We start from the raw sequence: 574 nt of genomic DNA on the forward strand, positions 1-574 counted from the left end.
TGATGGTGGTGATGGTGATGGTGGTGGTGGTGATGATGGTGGTGGTGATGATGGTGGTGGTGGTGATGATGGTGATGGTGATGATGCTTATTTTCTGGGTTACTGGGATCCACACATTCCACACACGGAAAGCCTCTCCAAGCACAATTTCGTTCACACCTTACACCCTGGCTTCTCCTTTTTCTGTAGAGAGGCTCGAGAGAAAGTAACTTACTCCAAGTCTCACAATGGACATTTTGAATTAAAATAAAAAAAAAATCCAGAAGTGGGGCATATACCAGTACATACCTTAAATCCCCCAGCACTAGAGACAGAGGCAGGAAGATCAAAGCAAAGACAAGGACGACCTGAGCTACCTAGCAAACCCTGTATCAAAAGAATCAAATAATAATAACAAGTAGGTCTGTTTGAGCCGGTGTGGTGGCACACTCCTGTAGCCTCCCGGCACTCAGGAGGTGGAAACAGGAACACCCACAGTTCTAGGCCATCCTCAGCTACATAGCAAGTTTGAAGTCAGCCTGGGCTAAATGAGCCCTTGTCTTAAAATGACCAAGAACTTGGTCTTGGCTGAGTG

The sequence above is a fragment of the Mus caroli genome, chromosome 4 (assembly GCF_900094665.2).
Source record: "Mus caroli chromosome 4, CAROLI_EIJ_v1.1, whole genome shotgun sequence".
Classification (NCBI taxonomy): domain Eukaryota; kingdom Metazoa; phylum Chordata; class Mammalia; order Rodentia; family Muridae; genus Mus; species Mus caroli.